We start from the raw sequence: 7,412 nt of genomic DNA, 5'->3' as shown, positions 1-7,412 counted from the left end.
GAAAAATAACTTTGACTTCCCTGTATTAGCAACTCAACCAAGCTATTATCTTCAAAATGAATCCGTTAGGATATAGGCTCTTCTAGCACGCACGCCTTAAATCAGAGTCACTGACACGAACAATATTGTTTTATTTCTGGAGACTTGGTGGGCATTGTAAATTAGGAAACCTTTACTGCCAAATAATTTTCACTTTATTTATACATTTAAATTTACCACAAATTTCACTGATAACATTTACCTCAAATGTTTCTCAAAAAATTTAATTTTGTGTGGAAGTGTTGGCAGCCTTAGGATGCACAAAATATCTTTGTGCTAATATCTTCTGATTTACAGTATTTAAACTGGCTAAACACCCACTACTGTAAAAGCAAACCTGTTCCATGAACTTTTACAATATCAAGACAAAAATTGTTCAGGGACAAGGCTGACCAACTCACGAGAATGGCACACTGATCGTACTTAGTAATGAATATGATTTTGCTAAGTATATTTGACGACACCTTTTGATAGGCTGGAATTAGAAGGAATGCCAAGCAACCAATAATTTGAGTGTTCTTGCACAAAGACTGTGTTGTCCTTCGGTGAGTCTGGACACATGCATCCTTCAGACACTTTGAACAAACCATTTTTGTGTAGGCACATCACAAAGATACAGCTGCTCTGTAAAGATTTGGGTGATTGTCACTGTATTTTGTACACAAAACAATTTAATATGAGGTTCCCATAGTATTAATTTAGTTAACTGTATTTCAAGGCCTATGCAGCCTACCCCCAAAAAATTCTTAAATCTTGTCAATTTCATGACCAATCACTGAATTATTCACGTATTTCTCTTATATAAGTTTTAATAAACATATATCATAGGTCTTTAACAATGCTGCACCTGACAAGACTCCAGACAATTAAGCTATCCAGGAAAATTACTGGTACATTCAAATAACCTGTGTATTTTATAAGTTGTTATACATAAATTAAAGATTGATCACATTGCTTTGTTTGTGCATAAACCTTATAAACCTGCAGTAAATGATACATCTTTTCTGGTAATAAATTAATAGGTATGGCAAATAGTGTATCATTAATTCAAGTTATTCAAAAACTTTTTCAGTTTTCAAGCCGGGTCAAACTCATTCGCATAGAAGTTATATCTCTATATACAAATTGCAGAGGGATGCAGGTTTTCCATGTGCTGTTATTCCTTTGCTGTAGTGTGTAGTAATTTGTCTTAGATGTGAGTTGAATTTCAGCTATTCACTCTCTCAGAGGAAGTTGAAACAGTCAAAAAGTTTTTCTTTAAATTTACAGAAATATACGTAAGTAAACAATGACTTAATTCTTAGCTTATGTAAAATGTATGTGCATACAAAATAAAATCTTGATACAGTTCTGATTTAGGAACTGAAATCTCCTGGTGTTCCAAGGGTTATCTAGCTTGATCTCTCTGCATAGTTTGACAGAGTCATCAGCTAAATACCAAAACAAACCACAATTCAAACAATGCAGAACATGGTGATACAAAATAATCTGTACAAAGAGCAGGGTCCAGTAAAGGACTCAAAGCTAGCATTAAACAAGACTCTCAACAATGCTATTCAGTGGGGTTTTATTTAGTTCCTTATAAATGACTGTCCCTACCAATGGTCATCTACCCATTCCCAATAACGAATTTCACAGCAGAATTGATCACCAACTTAAAGGTATATGTTCAAGAAAATTTAAAACATTAGTAAAATATTAGCTAAAACTGCTTTAGCACAGAAAAATTTAACAGCTTATAATATAGAAAAAAATGTTGGGTCTGCATTGCATCTCAATGAAATAGTTGATATTTTAAGAGAACCTATTTGACTTTAATTCTGAAGCAATTTGAGAGTACTAATATTTTTGTGCTAACATAAACAGTGTAACAATGATACGAAGGTGCCCTTTTAAATTTATTTTGTTTTTATTATCCTTACATGAACTATCATGAGCCACATTTTTAAAATCAATATACATAATAGCTTTTGATATTTCAAATAATATTTAATCTAGGAAATCATGTGGAAAACAAACATTATTCATTTAAAAAACATTTCACAACATTAATAAATATTACAACCAATATTCATTAAATATAATGTAATTCTTTCCTAAGTATCCAAGAAAAGGCTCCAGCTTTGAGGGATTTTTTTTAAGTCAGATGTCCAAATATTGTAAATTTTCACTTTAAACAAAGCTTTACAATTACAATTTTGGAGCAAAATTCTTTGTACCAAAGAAGAATTTGTATTAACTTTTCAATGAAGCCCTGCACTCTGGGAACAATAATTCCCAAACTTGAACTGGCAACTGTTTTCTAGTGGGTCTGGGTAATCAAAAGGCAAAGGGAGGGATTTCCCCTAAGAATACACAACACACATATTGTTTGTTTCTCCTTTAGCTGTTTCACACAGGATACAAATTAAATCTGTTCATCTCTGATATTTTACAAACATTCTCAAATATGACAAGAACTAAACAAGGGGCCTGAAGTTCAACCTGTACCCAGCATGGAAGGAGCTGCAGTCACATGCTGCAGAATTCACAAAAGCAGTTTCAAGTTAAATCACCACAAAATAAAACATCAAGAGTTTGGCAAAGGAATATTATGAGGGTTGTAAATTTATACATTTTTAATGTCTGTTTGAGTATTTACACCAGGAAGTGCTTGAATTATGAATCATTCCACTATTAGCAAGTTTTTTTAAAAAAACGACAACGTTACAATCATAATCAGAAGCATGATCTAACTAATATTTAAATTATTTATGATCTAATTAATCCAGGTCAAGTTATGCTGGGTCAGTTCCTCAAAGATATTTTTGTTCCAGTTAGATTTCACAAATCTTCTCTCATTTATATACCCTTGAGGATTTTTATCGAGAAACCTTTCAATTGCTCACCATGAAGACGAGAATTTAATTGCTGCATGGGGGAGAGGGAAAGCTACAAAACGAACCTGCCTCCATGGTCTCTTTTCCCTTTGAGTAGCTGGCTCAGTTTGCACAAGTGTTTTCTTGCATGTGACATCTCCAAATGTTAGATTGTGTTGGTTTCATTTGCTGCAGCTCAAGCCCAGGCCAGATCAAGGAGATATACAAAAATAAGGGACAATGTTTGATTCAGAGAGATTAATGTTATGCCATGATAAAACTGCAGCACTGGTTTCACGACAATAGTATCACACCGGCCTCCTGCCTCCCCTCCCTGCTAACACTTCAACCTGGCACTATTCTCCCTCAGACCTCAGACAGAAGTGGAGTATGCCTGATGATGAATTGCAATGGACAGCAAGACACCTGTGCATTTACTGTTGGCGGCAATTTGTAAATGTAAGAGTGCCTATAGGCAGGTGCATGCTAAACTCCAGTAACATGCACCGAAATTTTGTGAATCTTATTCAAATATTTCAATGAGTTTCAAGCATCAAGTGACTTTTCTTTGAGATCACTGATCACAATGGAGCAAGGAATCTTTCATAATTTGTAACACTGCCCTTTATATTTCTTCTGTTTCTTTAAGAGTTTGTGGTAAACTTGAGAAGGCAGAATGGGTATTAAAAAGCTTGTTCTAAGAGGGAAAGACTCTGTATCAGCAGAAGTATTCATCACAGAATCACATCAGAATCTACACTTTTCCCATGTTATTTTGCCTCCCCACTAATAGGGATCACAGCAAGGAGTTAAAATCCATCCACCAGCACAAATGAAAAATGCACAGGTTTCCCGAAATGCGAAAGCTAACAATGTTAGCATGAGATGAGTCCTAAGTTTGTTCTAGAAGACTTCAAAACATGACATCTGAAAACAGAGGTCAATTTAAAAAAATAAATCCTACAATGATCTAATAGACAGAAAATCTCACCTTATATCTGCATCAATTTCTAATTATGTATCTGACAGCTATTTTCATCCAGCCTTTGAGTTGCGAACTGCTACTACAGTTCTCCGTGTTTCAGACACATTGCACATCCATACCAAGCCTCATATTATTGGACCATTTTCTGGCACTTTAAAAAAGAGAGGAATGCAAATTCCTTTTACAATGCTAAACATCATCATGCTGCACCAAGTCCTATCGTAGTCTAGAGCCCAGAACTTAAAGATTATTTTTTTAATTGAATTGGGACTTATATGTCTACTAAATGCAGTTTATAAAATGGTAGAGGTAGTAAGTACAATGTACTTGTCAAAGGAAGACCTTAGACATTAATCATTAGTGCAGTGTATCTGCTGCACGCCACTGAGGATTGTGACACTTTATTTTATGCTAGTCACAGCTGCCAGTGCTTTGCTGGCATGAAAGCCAAAGCACTCAGAATTCTGCGATAGTTTGAGTATTCTCAGGAGGAAGTGGTGTGTTTTTTTCCCTCCCACTCTCTCTTTTCTTGTGGAGGAGACAGCTGAGGATAGCAATTCACAGACCTTTCTCCAACTGTCATTCACCACGCCCTGTCTGGTCCCTCCTACTATCTTTGTCTCATTAAAAACAGCGCCAAACTGGCAGAGTGCCACATGCAAAACGAACAGTCTCTTCTCCAGAAAAAAATTCACTTAGAAACCTGTTTGTCATCATCCGCATCTTAATTCAACGAGGTTACTTCAAATTGCCAGCATTATATTGTTTTTATAACCTCTGCCTACTGTAGCAGGCATTTGATTTTTTAAAAAAGCCTGCAGGACTTAGAAGATTTGCTCCTTCTCTGCCCTCCGTCTCGTTCTTATCGAGTGAGAAACTGGCAACTCTCCAAAACCCACTGTCGCAAAGCCAGAGTCAGTCAAGGTCACAAATATCTATCTTATGCTCTCATCAGGCACTAATCTTACAGTAAATAGGCCTGCAGACTAAGGTTGTCTTAGTTCAGGGAGGGCCCTACTTCTCAAACCTCCCAAACTAGTTTGTAAACATTATTGTAATATCTGCTATAAGAAGCTATAAAACAGCCATGTGATACAGCCTGCAACCAAACCATGTTTTCCTCTCTCTCCCCCTTTCTCATTCTGTTCACATTTAGATATGGAGTGTCTTTTGTGTGTATAATTTCACACTTATCAGCAAAGAAAGATGGCATACGGCTTTCTGCTGGCTGATGCAGCTCCTCTGAAATGCCACAAGACTGCCCAGAGGCTCATTAATAATTACAGATGGCTTTCTATTCCCAAACTTAAATTTTCAAGCACCACATGATTAAGAGCAGTTGTGAAAGCTGTTTGTTTCCTTCTTTCTCCATGTAGCAGCAATTTAAGACATTCACTGATTAATTCAATAACTGTCACACAAACAGGTTAAAAATAATTTACTGAGGTTGCTTGCTTTTTATTAAACAAAATTTTCTGGAACTTGCTTTAAAACTTGGGCAGATTGTACTTAAGTTCCAACGAGAATATCTAAGTATGTTTCCAAGCCTGAAAATGAAGGAGGAGTTTATTTTTCATGATTTGTGGATTCAGATATCACTAAATAGCCAAAGTTTGACTGTTCATTGATTGTACCTGCAGCATAAGAGGTCTGAGCTTCCACCATCCAAATAGATATGGTTTATTTATTTTTTAGACAGCATTCAGTTTAAAAATGCAGCCAATTAGCACTGCAAAATGACAACATTAATTTGGACAAAACTGTCTTGCAAGATGTTTACGAAATGTGAGGGTATCTGGAGTGGAATGAATTTATTGAGTCACTAAGTACAAGTGCTGTATAATAATCCAAAGATTGGTTACTTCTTTTCCAAAAATAAACAGGAAAAGGTCAATGCTGTGAGGGCCAGATTAATTTTGTTACCTGCAAAAACCAAGCATGTTGGACTTTCTATTCCAGAAATAGTGTCTTACCACAAAAATCCTCACAAACCTTATAACTTTACCTTGCCGTGAGGACAATGCGAATACCCAATGTCCCAAGATCCATTACAGCATTCTACATTGACTCAATTTGATTTTGCTTCCTTGTGACCTCAACGCAGTGTTTTTCCACAAAGGTGATTGAGGCGATATACTCTTCTGAATAGGAATAGAGAGTGCAATGGTGTTACAGCTTTGCATAGGAGTGCCAACACACAGTGCCACTCTTCTGTCTGTAAAATGCCTCTTTTGTGGTACAGAAAAATAAAAGAAGCTCTCAAACAGAAATTAAAAGCATCAGAGTCAAACCCGCAAGCTTGAGGATCAGCCCATTACGATTTATTGAATTATTCACAAAATCATAAGTGCAGGTCAAAAAGGCTCATCTTCAGTCATTCATCTAAAATAACCAACAGTCTCCCATCACAATCTCTGTTTAAATGACTACAAGGTTTTAGCCTCAGTTGAGAGTTCATCACAATATCTGTTTGTGTATCAGCAAAAAAACTCTACAAAGCATTCTGACAAATCAAATAATAAAAAATGAATAATTAAACATCACAAAATTAAGCTGCTTTTAAATATGCGATAGAACTACAGTGAGCAAAAATTCCATTTAAAGAACTTTGTGCTCTGTTGTCCTTGGATACGGCACTTGCTCAGATAGTAAAATGCTATTTCGAGCCAATCTCTATAACACTGCTACTGTAAGATTCGGCAGTGTGAAAAATCATTCTGGCATGATGCTATATCCTCCATCTTAGCCACAGCTGGCACTCAGCTACATGAATAAAGCAACTGCGGTCATATATTCATTGCTGTGAGAAAACCTGAATGTTTAGGCTCCTAACAACCACATAAAAAGTTCATTGGCACTTTTTTTAGTCAGCCTCCTCTGACCTATAAACCTTTGTGACTGGAACAAATGCAAATAAAGCTGACTTGCTTAGACAAAACACTGAAGGGTATTCAAATCAGCCGTTTCTGGCCTGCTAACATTAATTCACTGCATCACAGTGCACAGATCTTTAAAAACATAGTCAGCATTTTAGGCCCATAAAACCAGAAAAAGGAAGGTGAAGTTAAGAACAGAGCAAAATTGTTGTTCAGTTACCTGCATCACATGCTGGAGAACTGTCAGGAAGTGAAACAGCACTTTCTGTAAATGTTTCAACTTGTACGAGGATTGCTTAGCAGTGGAGTATTAAATTACAAACACTGTTACATTTAAATAAATACAAGCAAATATTCAAAACAATAAGGAAAGAGATTTTTGTGCACATTGTGCATGGGAAGAGCAGGAGACTGAAAGAATCATACTCACAGGCCAAACATAAACAAGGAAGGTGAAAATCCAGAAAGAAACCTCACAGATTGTGGATCAGGTAGACTATACATGACACACTCCCATACTCCCTTCACACAGCACCAAACAGCTCAGATGATCTAAGTTTTGTGTGAGCTTCCCCTCCCTTCAAGTTTTTTTGCCAGTATTGATCCAACTTAGCTCACTAAATTAAAAATGAAATTATTACGCTCCCTCCTCTA

The 7,412-nt window shown here is 36.2% G+C and overlaps 1 long non-coding RNA gene across 2 annotated transcripts; it reads right to left on the bottom strand.

Annotated features, from left to right (window-relative positions):
* Positions 1-2,007: 2,007 nt before the first annotated feature.
* LOC121293002 lies at positions 2,008-5,971 on the bottom strand. 2 transcript variants are annotated; one of them, XR_005946418.1, is made up of 3 exons: positions 5,888-5,971; positions 3,889-4,033; positions 2,008-3,086 (listed from the first exon to the last, which is right to left on the bottom strand). It is a non-coding gene; the product is annotated as an uncharacterized LOC121293002 (long non-coding RNA). The 2 variants fall into 2 exon arrangements; XR_005946419.1 differs by having other exon boundaries at positions 2,008-4,033.
* Between the last annotated feature and the right edge of the window lie 1,441 nt (positions 5,972-7,412).

This window comes from Carcharodon carcharias, chromosome 21, assembly GCF_017639515.1.
Source record: "Carcharodon carcharias isolate sCarCar2 chromosome 21, sCarCar2.pri, whole genome shotgun sequence".
NCBI classification, from domain to species: domain Eukaryota; kingdom Metazoa; phylum Chordata; class Chondrichthyes; order Lamniformes; family Lamnidae; genus Carcharodon; species Carcharodon carcharias.
This window is presented reverse-complemented; position numbering and strand designations above follow the sequence as displayed.